This window comes from Astyanax mexicanus, chromosome 7, assembly GCF_023375975.1.
Source record: "Astyanax mexicanus isolate ESR-SI-001 chromosome 7, AstMex3_surface, whole genome shotgun sequence".
NCBI lineage: Eukaryota > Metazoa > Chordata > Actinopteri > Characiformes > Acestrorhamphidae > Astyanax > Astyanax mexicanus.
The window spans coordinates 5,182,547-5,196,551 of record NC_064414.1 but is presented as its reverse complement, the minus strand read 5'-3'; the positions used below and the strand labels follow the sequence as shown (position 1 = coordinate 5,196,551).

Sequence of the window (14,005 nt, the reverse complement as noted above, 5' to 3'; positions counted from 1 at the left end):
GATTCTTACCCATGTTTGCAAATTGAACAGAAGCGGAGCTGAAAATACAGTATGGGTCATAATTAATGCAATAAAGGTTTCGGAGTCACGGTATTAGTATTAGCGGTTAGCTGTTCTACAACTCCAAATTGTAAAAATTTGGGACAATATAAAACAAACCAAAAAAAACAACAAGTTCTATTTGATTGCAAAGAAGATATTTCTTTTTTTTTTTTTTTACTTTTTTGTCTGATTAGCTCAATTTGTTTACTAATATACATCCATTCCTGCATGTCCTATCGTACATCCTGTGCATGGCACGCAGCGATGCTGGTCGCTCTCTTACACCCTATCAACAGTCTATTTTTAACGCCTTGTGCTTGTGCCATTAAATTTGTGCACATTTGTTCTGCAGAGCGCAAACCCAACTTTGCGCGAGCCGCAATTGACCTGTGGGCCATACATCACTAAAAGAGTTTGCAGAGTGTTTTATTTAGAGATTTCAAAGAGGCTACTAAACTTTGAGTCTTTGAAGAGGAAAGATGGGTAGATAATGTCTATTTCAAGGAATTCAAGGAATTAGAAGGAATTTCAATGTGTTGAACAACCAGGATGTCTGATCCCTTAGAAGGCACTGCATCAAGAACTTTCATTCAACAATTATTGAAAGAACCAAATGGGCAATAGATTACTTTGGCAACCTTTATCAAGCTCTACAATACAGAGTTCATGTACTTTAACAAATACCACTAAAACTTCATGTGCAAAACAATTAACAATGACCAGAAGCAGGACCATCCAGACTGTTATCAGCAACAAGTCTCAAAGCCAGGTTCTGTCAGGAATGGGGTTTTATTAGTACACTTCTCTGATGCAGAATTAAAGCAGAACTACACATCTTAGATCTTAGAGTAACATAAAGTACATTTTTACTTTTTTCAACAGGACAATGCAGAATCATAGGCTGCACACATAATACATCACAAAGACATGGCTGTTACACAACTTAATATGCTTGGTATACTGTTTTAAGGGTTAAAAGAGTGTGTTTCAGGTCTGAAATGCAGGAATGGAAATGTTTATTAAGAAGTTAAATGAAGCTCATCAGACAATACATGAAATATCTTCATACTGTTCATAGACTCTGCAATCAAATAAAAGTCAAAGTAAATGTAAGAAAATGTAAGTTTTTTAACCCCTTTTCCATCCTGCCCCAAACGTTTTCTAGTTTGGGGTTGTAGAGTAGCAGCTGGCAGCTGAGTTGTTGCCTACACTGAGTGTACAAAACACATAACAACAGCGGTGGATTCCTAATACTTCATTGCACTTTAGACTGTTGGGTTGTCATTTAGGCTGACTTAACCATAGACCTACAGACCTTCTGACTCCTGAGCTTAAAAACTGTCATCATTTCAGCACTTCAGCCTTTCTCTTCCCTTGCTTGTTCTCCTCTCGCATTCACCATGCTCCAACTCTCAGCCATCACATGCCTTAAAATCCGCCTTTAACCTGCCGCCCTCTTCCTTCACACTGGTTTAATTGGATTTAAGGTGAAGCGAATGAGCAATCAGAGCTTTCGCCGAGCCTGTTTGAAGCAGATGAGACTGGTAGTAGTGTTTTGTACACTCCGTGTGAAAGGTGGAGCGCCAGAATGCGCTAACTTTTGCAAACTGGGGTCAGAAAGTCCGAAAACGGTCATGAAATATAGAAATAGCTGAATATACTTTTTGCACATTCACCATCATACCGGTCATTTAAAGAGAGGACGTATTCTTGATCATTAATAAAAGATTCCTCGGCTATCTGACATATTTCTTCCTAGCTTGTGAAAACGTAAAAAGTATTCTATGAAAACAATGATTAAAATGTTGACTCATCCAACCTTATACTGTGTTCTTTTACCATGGCGGGTGGTATTCAACCGTGGAATGATGGAGGTGGCTGGAAGAACAAAGCTGGTGAACCTTTCTGATGCACCCTTGATCTGTGTTGGTTCAAAGGCGTTGAAGAAACTGTATAAAATAAGTTTTAACATGATAATTTTTATGAAATGGTTGAATAGAAATCCTCAAGATTTAGTGGTGTCAAGTCAGGCAGAAAATTGACAAAAATCCTGGCCTGTTAAGGGGTTAAATGAGTTGTGAGAATAAGACCCAATGAGACAAACAGAAATGTGACTTCTAAGGGTTCATTTCTTTAAGTTTCAGAAGCAGATTTTTTACGCTGGGACAGCAGACACTGCGCTCTCTGCTCTACACAGGATGTTGTTTATTCCTAATGACTAGGCCGGTATGTCTGGCCTTTTCCAATACCATTTTTAATAGGAGTATACAACAGAGACTGACCTTTTCATCTCCTACTGTTGTACCTGAGGAATCAGACATATTCTACTTATTTGTTTGTGACACAGTTGTCTAAAATGAAACCAAAATGCCAAGAACAACATCTCAAACAATCTAGAGAGAGACCTGGGGCTCTTTTTCAGCAATCTACAGCACAATGGTCAATTTGCTGATCGCACAGCTGGTTTTAGGGCATATCGGTGTGTATTTGGTATCATGAGGACACAAAAAATACGCCTTACGTAGCTCAAAATGCACAAACTAATTATATTAATTCATCATGGGTGTGTTTTGGGCTTAATGTTAAATAAACTAATCAGTGTTTCACTTGTCTTTATCTTTAAAAGTCAGGTGAGCTCTGACTTTGGCACATTTGTATCTTAACAGCGCTGCATTTTTGTGCATCTCAGCAGAGGATAATGAGCTGCACGTTCACGCTGTAAAGATACACCAGCAGCTCATTTAAGGGAACAATAATGTTATTTTATTCTTTATTCTGTTTATTGTTGAGTTAAACACACTGACACCTCATACACCACCACCATGTTAGTGTCATTTTCTGTTATTCAATATGATAACATCAGCATTGATGTTTACAATTACAGTATATGATCAATAAGCAAATAAACATGTGGACTTAAGAGACACAAACTGAAACTGGCCGCTGGTTTCAAGATTTAAGCCAACAGTAAGATGCAAGACGTCAGCATGACTTGGCCAGACCACCAGGCTAAAAAAAAAAAAAAGCCACATGCCACTTCAAAGCTCTAGTTATCAAAACCATAATTCTTCTCAAGAACTGAAGCTTTTCAGATAAAGACTGCTGAGAAAAGTCTTTGCACTGTGTGAAGTGATAGATAGCAGTAATAATACAGAAATCGGCAGCAGTGAAGACGTTATTAGCACTAATATTAGTAATTACTGCTGTGTAAGAGCATTGCTGGCTCGGGCTCTGACAGCAATTCCTCAGGGCACAGGGAATCCCAGTATGCACCAGCAGAAAAAAAGCCATGTCTACTCTACACCACACCAAATGAAAGCTATATTTCTGCATTAATATGACCTAAAAATTCCTAAAAGTAGATAAGGAAAACCCAGTTAAACAAATAAGACACAAATATTATACTTGGTCATACATATACAGTATTTATTGAGGAAAATGGTCCAATATTACATATTATCAAATGCCGAAAGTATGTGAACTTTTGCTTTCAGTATCTGGTTTAATTCACCCCCTTTGCAGCAATTACTGCTGCTAAACGTTTCGGTATCTGTTGATCAGTCCTGCACACTGAGTTGGAGAAATTATAGCCATTTTTCTCAGCACAAAACAGCTTCAACTCTGGGATGATGGTGAGTTTCCTCACATTAACTGCTCAATACAGCAGTGCTGCTGGAGTTTTTAAACAAGTCGCCACCAAAAAAAAAAAGTGTTGCATTAATTTTTCACCAACATCTTGCAGCAGCATTGATGATGGTAGAGTCTGACCGCTGCACAAAGCAGCGCTTCTCCATCCAGCACATCCCAAAGATTCTCAATGAGGTTAAGGTCTGGACTCTGTGGTGAACTCTCTCTCAATCCATGTGTGAAAATGATAAATGATGATCTCATGCTCCCTGAACTCTGAACTCTTTCACAATTCCAGCACCATGAATCCTGACATTCTCATCATCTTGGAATATGGCCGTGTTCATCAGTGAAGAAATATAAAATCCATTGATGGAATAACCTGGTCTATATTCAGTATATTCAGGTAGTCAGCTGACCTCATTCTTTCAGCACATACTGTTGCTGAACCTAAACCTGCAGACCAACTTCAGCAAGCAACCTCACATCTTTTTTTTTGGCCAGGCAGTGTACATCCAGGTTATTTAAGGGTTCGAGCATGGAGGCCTAATGCTGAGTGCTTCAATACTACCTTTGCTATGGAGTGACAAACTGCTCAACTGCTGGTGTGATGATCTTGTGAGGCCATTGTTCTGAAAAGATCATGCTCACCCACACAAACCAAGGTTTCGCTTGCATGTGAATGTCTCAGACTGCTCCAGTTTCTGCTTTTTAACAATAGAGAAGTTTAGGATTTGGAATAAAGCCTGTCCTCAAACCATTTATAAGGCCAGCTTTTGCTCAAAGCGCACAAAAAATACAAGAATATCAAGCTTTTCAGTTTTTTGTTCCCCTGACTGTGACGCTCAGCGTGCTCTGATGCTGCAGCATAAGCGTCGGAGTGCATGCATCTCATTGTGTTCTTGGGTCAAAAAACACAAAGTTCAGTCTTTCACAGTTGCTGACGGAGGTTATTGTGGCAGCCACAGAGGAGCAGCAAGCACACGCTAACTGTAGAGCCATTCTTCTCACGACGTGGGTGTACGTGACCCCGAAACAACTCCACGCTTTGTAGTCTGCTTGATCACTCACCATCGGATGAGGACAATTACCAGACATAAGTGGAACATAATGGTATAAAGATTGAAGTCTGGAAAGTCCATCCATCTTCCGAGCAGAGGTCGAGTGAACGGGGGTATTCAAACACGATGGGCGGAGGAGGGCCGTGAGTCACCGCCCGTAACACGGTGGTCTCGTGAACGGTGAATGACAAAGAAAACATGTCACGTTAAGCAACGAGTCAGAGTCAATTTAAACCCACTGATTATAATTATTACACAATCTCCACAGTCGCACAACTGTGAATGAGTTATACACATAAAACATACTATATATATATATATATATATATATATATATATATATATATATATATATATATATATATATATATATACACAATTACCTATCTGTATCTGTCCTTATCTCTATATCTATATACAACCATCAACTGTAACATTAACATTACCTACTTGTTTCTTTACTTATTGTCCATTTTGTCAGCTCCACTGATCAGCATGTAATTGTTATAAAGTTTTGCCTTTTATCTTTTTATTTATTCTGTTTTACCTTTTGGTCTTTTTACCTTTATTTTATTTCTATTGTTTAATGTCTTTATAATCGTAGTGTTATTTTAAGCTACTTTTTTCGCATGAATTCCAATTTGACCGTTCACATTCATGTCGCATGTCCATGGATCGGATATGTAACCGATTTAGGATCACATATAAAAGTGACTCAAATCCGACTTGAAAATATCAGATTTTGCACATTTACACAGCTATGGAAAAATTAGTTCTGAGCCACATTGAGCAAACAATCTGATTTGAGTCAAGTCACAAGTTTAAAAATGGTTTCTGGAAGAAGAAAAAAATCATTTTTGTGTTTTTGTGACAAAATGTGTTTTAAAGAGCGTAAGACTCGGATGCAGGGTTCCTCCTGGTGAGAAATTCTGTAATTTATCAGAAGTCCACATTTACATGACAAGTTGTGTAGTGTGAAGAGTAAGAGTTCTGGCTAAAATAAATGGAAGTTGCTTAGAATGTTGGGCAAGGTATTTCTGGCTATTTTTAATAATATTATTTCAAATAATACCAAAATTGTTGTGACAATTTTCTTATTTACACCATTTTAATACAAATTCTAAGATGCTATGGGATAAAATCAACTGAATTGACATTATGTTTGATCACTAAATATTAAATATACAGCTCTATAAAACCAAACCTGCTGTAATTTTTGGAGGTGTATATTGTCGCTGTCCTATGAAAAACACGTATCTCCATTTTTGTCGATTTTTAGATTACTACATAATTTGAACAGACAAACTGTCCCTTACACTGTGCCAAAATTTCTTAGATACTCTTCAAAATGACCTGAAATAAACTCTTTTTACATTGACTTTCATTGAAAGGTTACAAGGTTTTTTCTCTCTCCTGTAAAGTTGCAGTTTTGGAGATCAGTGTTTTTCATTGGACATCGACGATATACAGTATACTGTATATTTAGAGTATATGCAGGCATGGACACATTGAGAGAGTGAGAGGCGAGAGAGGCTGACCTTTAGCACTTGTGTGTAACAGCAGTTGCTCAGCTCAAATCTCCAGAACAACACAGCAAATGGCCACACACACATCTGCCTGTAATCTGAAACCAGGAGCTGTTCTTCAGATCTTCAACCTGCTGCATTCTTCCTTCTCTGAAAAATGATCCCAGCACCTTTCCAGTCTGCAGAACATTTAAACAGCTGTCTGCAATAACCCACACAATACAGCAGGTTCTCCAGACTGACCCACGCTGGAGGCCTCAGGTTCTGAAACCGCAAACACACAGCACTTCTCAGCACCTGTGGAAACAGTTAAGCATCAAAGCAACACAAGCACTGGTCTAAAGTGGGAAATCTACTGCATGACCACTGCGCATGTTTGCTCTGTGTGCTGAATTGTTGCTGTAACTGGTCTGTATAAATAACTACTGCTTATTTATACACCATTATTTTAGCAAAGAATTTACCACTTCTGCTTAGTAAAGAAACATCAACTGACAAATAATTGGCCTTAAACTGACATAATTAAGAAAAGTGCAGAGACAATTTTGGTATTGTTTAAAATAATATTATTAAAATATCCAAAAATATCTTACCTAAAATTCCATCCATTCCCACAAAAACTACCAAGACGTACAGAAATGACTGAAAGTTTGAGAAGCCTTAAAAACAATCATACAGCTCTGGAAAAAATTAAGAGACTTAAAATGAGTTTTTGAATCAGTTTCTCTGATGTTGCTATTCATAGGTATATGTTTAAGTAAAATGAACATTGTTGTTTCATTCTATAAACTACTTACAACATTTCTCCCAAATTCCACAAACAAATATTGTCATTTACAGCATTTATTGACAGAAAATGAGAAATGGCTGAAATAAGAAAAAGATGCAGAGCTTTCAGACCTCAAATAATGCAAAGAAAAAAAACAAGTTCATAGTCATAAAGTTTTAAAAGTTTAGAAATCAATATTTCCTGGAATAACCCTGGTTTTAAATCACAGTTTTCATGCATCTTGGCATCATGTTCTTCTCCTCCACCAGTCTTACACACTGCTTTTGGATAACTTTATGCCTTCACTCCTGGTGCAGTTCAGCTTGGTTTGATGGCTTGTGATCATCCATCTTCCTCTTGATTATATTCCAGTGGTTTTCAATTTGGTAAAATAAAAAAAACTCATAATTTTTAGTGGTTTTTAATTTTTTTTCTGGAGTTGAATATCTGCATACATTTAATGTAAACCTTCATCAGATTTTTTTTAGTCCAAACAAGACAAGAGAAGATAAGTAAAATTTCTAGAAGTAGAACCATCAACCATCAATCAAACAAATGAGACACTAAACTTTATATATTTATAACACAGCAATCCAGCATAAAAACTTTATGCTACCTGTGAAACATGGTGGTGGTAGTATTGTGGTTTGGGCTCGTTTCGCTGCATCTGGACCAGGACAGCTTGAACAATGAATTTTGAATTCTATCAGCATTTTTTTAAAGGAAAATGTCAGGACATCTTGTTCATGAACTGAATCTCAAGAGAACATGGGTCATGCAGTAAATAATATAGCAAATATAGCCATCAGCAACAATCAAACGGAAGCATAAATAAGTAAGAATTCTCAAATGATTCATTCACACAGACACAGAAAACAACACAGAGACTCTTCACAGTTCTGCAGTGGACCATCATTCCACTAATATTGCCCAAGGGCCAGAGCAAAAGAGCTGACAGGCTGCTTTTATAACAGAACACTGCATTGAACAGACTTTAACAGATCCAACAGAACCAAGAGAAAACTCAGAGCTATCGGAGTAAGCTGCACATGTGCAACTCACAATCAAATATTAAGCAAGAACCAAATTACAGAGGTAGAAATCCAAAAAGACAACTCTGATGATCCACCTAATTAATGAACCATCTAATTGAACAACTGAAATCACCCAAACATTTGGTTCAAAACTAAACCTTAATATCTACAAAAATGCTAATATTTAATACAATTTAAGTCCTTTTAACCCTTGTGTGGTGTTCATTTTTCATCAAATGATACTAAAAAATATTTTTTCTAACTCAAACTCATTGGCATTGGGTCATTTTTTGTGAGAAACATATATCAAAACACATTTTCGATAAACACACAATGTACACCCCCCCCCCCCTACACATTTATATTACATACAGTATGTTTGGCCAAGGGCTAATAAACATTGCTTCATTTGTAAATTTGAAACTAAACAAATTTTCTACTCATATCTTGAGTTTAATTCATTTTCTTTTACATTTTATTAAAAAACTAATAAAAAAGAGTAGCACTTTTTGAAAGAAATGTAACATAAGAAAGGTAAAGGGCAAATATTAACCATGTAAGCTGTTTATATCACTTGCAATTTAGGTGAAGCAAGCATGTGTAAAGCATTTTAATGTAGAATTGCTTAATTTTGCTGAATTAAATACAAGTAACAAAGTAAACGAGTAACAAAAATATGAACACCACACAAGGGTTAAATCATCTGTCAAGGTCAGGTTCAAGTCACACTCAACTCTGAATTGCTTACCCTTTTTGTGGACTGCAGTGAACCATCATTCCTAAGATAAAACATTTGTTATTGTAACATTAAGATTCAAAATTCAAAGAGTTTATTGCCATGTGCAAAGTAAGAAACAAGTTTCCTGAATGAAATTCTGTCTTTGCTCCCTGCCAAGTATACCGCATAAAGATAACAGTAGAAAATATACAATAAAGAAAGAAATAAACTAACTAAATATAAATATTAAATTGGTGTTAAATTTACATCCAGGATGGATATATATACATGAAAACAGTAATGTGTTATGGATATTATTTACAAGTAAGTACATGTTATCTACAGCAGTGGAATATGAAAAAAAGTGCAAAAAGGTCAATAAAACATTATGAGCCATTCTGATGCACACTGATGTCCACAAGCTACTCAGCCCTGCACAGAATTGCAAGGTCCAGCAAAAAGTCCAGCCATGTTTTAAAGTCTGTTTAAAACCTGTTTTTTTTTGTTTAAATTAGCCTAAAATGTACTTAAATCTTGTATCTTACTTTGTTTTTCATTTTTTTTTTAAAAAACTTACTTTAAACTTTTTTTTGTTTTATAAGCATTATATTTTTCATTTCTTAATAGTTTGCCTCCTGTGCCTTACTAAATATATCCTGCCTCTTCTTCCTTTATCAGCTATTTAACAAGACAGTACATTTTCATTTTGAACGGTTAGCAACGAAGGCTTAGTGGCGGCCGTGTTAAATTTTAAAAGTAGCCCAAAAACGATGCATTCTGCAACATATTTAATTTTACCAAATTTCCAAACAAGCTCAATTTGGCAAAAAAAAAAAAAAAAAAAACACAAACCTGGCAACTCTGGCTCTGTCTATATTTTGTGAAAAAAACTACAGAAGCAGAATCACCAATGGGAGGAAAAAAAAAACTATTTTACATTTTTTTAGCAAATTGTCTGTACTGTACAAATTCTAAGTTTTGAGTCTATGAAGACCTGCTGTTGTTGCTATTAGAAAACATGTTTCCGGTTTGCATTTTGTTTAGGTCTGGTTTGGCCATTACTCTTGCTTCTTGATGAATTAGAGATCAGTTTCCGTGACCTGCTGAGGTTATCAGGCTAGAGCTGTTTTGCATTTTCATGTGGAGTTTAGTGAGTGAGACCTTTAGAAACACTACTAGAGACAGAGAGAGAAAAAAAGAGAAAAGTTTTCAAAAATGTCTGGATACCTGTGGACCAGCCTTGAGACACAACTCCTCCAACCCAGCACATCCATTCCATCTGTCATGATGTAACTGTGACTGAAGTATTTCTGGACTTTATTTAGGGGTGAGGCATGAGTTCACCCACTGTTGAGCAACTCTGGATGCAGCTGGAGACTACACTACAGAAAGTGCACAAGAGAGATATGGATGAATTCACCAAATTGCCAAAAGAATATTATAAAATTAAACAAGTAAATATAAATGATTCATCAGAAAATAAACTAAGCACAAACCAAACAGGATGTTGTTGGTCACAATTTGGCCAGAGATGTATTTTTCACGAGGCTTGTGTCTGACAGCTTTTAACAGTCCAACATATGTTTTACTCTGCAGTAAAAAAAAAAAAAAAACGTTTACATGGTAACACATGGTAATATATACAGTAACATAAAGTATCATCTAACAAAAAATACTGTTTTTTAATCCATTAAAAAGAAGACTTTTAGTTTTTACAATTAACTTTTTAAGGAACTTTTTTTGTGGTCATGTAGACCCAACTTACCAACCAACCAATCAATCATGACTCAACATTAAAATAACCTAAGAGCAAACTGAAAAGGATGTTGGTGGTGAAAAATGTTACTGAATTTGACTGAATGAGACTGGAATTGTTTATTTATTTCAACTCCATGGGGCTTGAGTGTGATATTTCTAAAATTACATCCAAAACATTTTATTCTGCAGTGAGATCAGACTGGCTGCACATTCAGAAAATCCAACATGACCACCGAACGTACAATATAAAAACTAAGGCTGTTTATTTATAAAAAAACAACAACAATTGAACTAATTAGCACAAAATTTGTACATTTTCGTAAATTCCAGCCTTACCTTCATTCTTCTTCCACTGCTGTTTTCCTTGGTCTACCTGTTCGACATCTATTACTTAGTACACCAGTGACGACTTTCTTCTTCAGCTCATTCCACAGCTTGTTCTGGCTATGGCCAATATTTGTGCAATGGCTCTTTGTCAGTCGATTGATTTTCCATCTACTTTCAGCTTCACAGTTGCTTGTTTTTCATTCATAGACTCCCAGAGCTCTCTGGTTTTCATGTTGTTTACTCCTTTAACCATACAGTTAATGCACAATCTGCACAGGTAAAACACAAATCTGAAACTGAGAGTAGACAATCAGTGCTTTTTGTTGCTTGAATAATTCATGTAACAGGAGACACCTGGACTGTAACAAAAAAAAAACACACACACCTGAAGGTCACATGTTCTAATATTTTGCTCACAAGAAAAGTTTGTGGGTTCAGATGTAAATTTCAGGAAATAAAAGCTGAAATGTGTTTAGTCTACAGCATAAATAAAAAGGGTTTGGCCTCACTGTTCCAATACTTTTGGAGGGGACTGTAAATTAATGTTATCAAGCTCTGTAAAAAAAAAATGAATTACAAGAGGCAAAACTGAAGTTTAATAAACTTTAAAGTTTCTAAACAAATCTTTTTTATAATAATAACACAATAATTAGATGCCCAATCAACAAGTGTTCAATAACTTTTGTTAAGAGTAGTTAAGAGTATAAGGAAAGAAAGAAAGGAAGAAAGAGAAGCACAGCTATGGTCTGTAGAGGCTTTGAGGAGGGCGTGCATGTGATGCACTGTGGAGCTCGGGATTTAAAAGAAGTACAACACAGACTACTAATGACAGACTGCCCCCCGTCATTTACACTTCAAGGTCTTCCTTAAAGTGGTGAAGAAGGAGGAAATTGAGAGGCAGGTGGAGGAGCAGGGTAAACAAACAGGGCAGGATCCGAGGTCGGTGCGGTGCGTCCAGGTCAGTCGGGCGGTTCAAACAGGAGAGCTGCGGTTCTGTACGAGGGGCTGTCTGAGACTCTTATCTTTGAAGTGGCCCGGCTTCAGCTGTGAGGTATCAATAAGGGCGCTGGCCGCGGCCATGCCTGCGGGGAGGAACACGGGACGGGAGAGAGAGACGAGAAAGAACACAGCTGAGCTTCAAAGAACAGAACCCAGCGGTGCAGCAGGTGAGGAGCCTGACCCCCCAAACAAAGCAGCTGAACAGCTACACTGGAGCAGAAGAGCTCATCAGATCATGCAGAGTTAATGATGATGAGGCAACACTTCACTGTAGGCCAGTATTAATAATTCTATGAGACACCTACTGTTTGGACACACCTTCTCACAGACAGACAGTTCTGGTGGAAACAGGAGAGTTGAGGTGTACATTGTATTCTCCCGTGATTTGGATACATACCGGGTTAGCACCCGAACATCCCTTTCAGACAGCTTCCTCTTGCGTCCACAGTTAATCCTGTTGGATGTGGTTGGTCCTTCTTGGTGGTATGCTGACATTACCCTGGATACCGTGGCTCTTGATGCATCACAAAGACTTGCTGTCTTGGTCACAGATGCGCCGGCAAGACGTGCACTAACAATTTGTCTACAACATTTTTTTCTCTTTTGAACTCTGGTATGTCACCCAAAATTTTAAGCAAAACTGTGCTCTTACCCTGCTAATTGAATCTTCAAACTCTGCTCTTACTGGTGCAATGTGCAATTAATGGAGATTGGCCACCAGGCTGCTCCAATTTAGCCATTAAACCTCCCCCACTAAAATGACAGGTGTTCCAGTTTCAAACACAGCATGGAGCAGCAGAGACAGCGTTTGTTCATAGCAGTATATTATCTGACTAATATATCAGATTAAACTGTGCCTTATCAGCAGTATAGCTCAGTTAGAAAGTTGTGTTTTTGGTAGTTGGGTTGCATTAAGACCAGTTCATATTCTCACCACAAGCAAAATGCTCCAGAAAAAAATCTGTCCGTTTGGCGGGGACAGGGCAGATTATGGGGGAAGTTGAAATTGAGAAAAAAAAAATGCATTTCTGATTCCAAATTATTCACATACATTTATAATTTAACATTGACAGCCCTAATATATAAATATTTATATATTTTAACTTCACAAAAGTTGACCCATGGTGGTCATGGCCCCAAGAAGCTGTGGTGGGTGTCAATTATTTTCATTTCTGAAAGGTGGCAACTCACTCACAACTGGCCTGAGTGTTGGGAGTGTTATTTCTACCTTACACCTCATAGCAATAAGACGTTCAAAATATGTATAAAACTACAGCCTAGAGGCTTTTTTAATACAAAGTTGTCATATACAGAAATACACAGACACATGTATGCAAAAAGAAAACTTTTTAATACAAAAAAACTCTTTTACTGTTTAATAGGAGTTCTTCTAGTTTTCTATTGTTACTTTTGAGTTCACTGTTCACTTTTTGGTTTGACTGGTTGTAGTCCCAAATTCTGTGTTTTACCATGTTAATGAACTTCACTCCAACTCATTACCACTAAATTTACACTTATTTTGGAATGCATGGTCAATAGACCTAATTTATATCAATTGATATTTCATTTTTGAGTAAAAATAAGCAGAAATAATTTTGACTATAGTTAATCTCAGACGTATTTAAATGGATGGATTATGGATGGACTGGTAAATGTGAAAATGAAAATGTTCGGATCACCGCACATCTTTTAAGTAACTGGCAACCTCGTAGTGGAATTAGTGTTGGGAAATGAGCAGCAGGTGAAGTCATAGATCAATACCCACAGAGATTTCAGTGATGTACCACACAGTTCTAGTAAGAAAATACTGTCTTTAGCTCTGCTGACAAGAGATCACAGTGCTTGACCTTTGCATGTTTACTTAATATGTGATGACGCATCCTGATCATTTTATTTATTCATTTACTACTAAAAAATATATAATCCTTACTGGTCCTTTAACTTAATGTCAAAAAATAAAAAAGTAAATATGAAACTAAGTTGTGACTGTGATGAGTATAGAGATGAAGAGAGCATGTAAGAGAGACTCTTCTTTAATATTATTGTTCTGAATTAGCTGGAAGATACAGTGGCGTGTACAGCAAGGATAATCAATTCTGGTTATGGTGGGCGGGAGTGCAGCACAGGTCACTGGTTTCAATGCT

At 36.9% G+C, this 14,005-nt stretch overlaps 1 long non-coding RNA gene across 1 annotated transcript; it reads right to left on the bottom strand.

Moving 5' to 3' along the window:
• Positions 1-8,872: 8,872 nt before the first annotated feature.
• LOC111196050 (uncharacterized) lies at positions 8,873-13,667 on the bottom strand. Its single transcript, XR_002651992.2, has 3 exons — positions 10,872-13,667; positions 10,274-10,367; positions 8,873-10,159 (listed from the first exon to the last, which is right to left on the bottom strand). It is a non-coding gene; the product is annotated as an uncharacterized LOC111196050 (long non-coding RNA).
• Positions 13,668-14,005: the final 338 nt, after the last annotated feature.